Source organism: Morone saxatilis, unplaced genomic scaffold (assembly GCF_004916995.1).
Source record: "Morone saxatilis isolate NCDOM2014 unplaced genomic scaffold, NCSU_SB_2.0 Contig18, whole genome shotgun sequence".
NCBI classification, from domain to species: Eukaryota; Metazoa; Chordata; class Actinopteri; family Moronidae; genus Morone; species Morone saxatilis.
Genome location: NW_023339740.1, coordinates 16,681,645 through 16,682,129, shown reverse-complemented (window position 1 = coordinate 16,682,129; position 485 = coordinate 16,681,645). Strand labels below are relative to the sequence as shown.

The 485-nt window shown below is 46.2% G+C and overlaps 1 protein-coding gene across 3 annotated transcripts in view; it reads right to left on the bottom strand.

The window, feature by feature from the left end:
• Positions 1–485, bottom strand: part of sema3fa (sema domain, immunoglobulin domain (Ig), short basic domain, secreted, (semaphorin) 3Fa) — a 50,243-nt gene that overhangs the window by 19,161 nt on the left and 30,597 nt on the right. The gene's annotated exons all lie outside the window — the stretch shown is intronic.

Here is a 485-nt window from a genome sequence, read left to right as displayed (position 1 = left end):
CACACACACACACAGAAGCACATACATGAACACATGGACATACAGAGGCCAATACAATGTAGCTGGAGGCAGTGAGAGGCGCGGGTCACCAAACACGCATAAATGAACATTCCAGTTGGATAAACAGCAGCCTGTGCTCTCTACCAGCAGGGGAGAGCAGGGTTATTAGCCAAAGCCTCATCACCGGCTCCTGCCTGTGCTCACCCCTAACATGGGTGAGATAAGTGTGTGTGTGTATGTATCTGTGTGTGTGTGTGTGTTTTGGGGGGGTGAGAATATGTGAACAAAATCAAAAGCGAAGGATCTGGTTTTTATATGAATTTTAACGATGAGTGTCCTTGTGGGGGCCGCACTGGCGGCGGCTGTGTTTGAATGTCTGAATTGTATTAACACTTCAGACAGGCCTGTAGCTTCCAGTGGCTAATTCATTGTATCTGCCTGTCTGGACAACACAGAGTAAAATAATTAGTGTGCAAAAAAAAAAA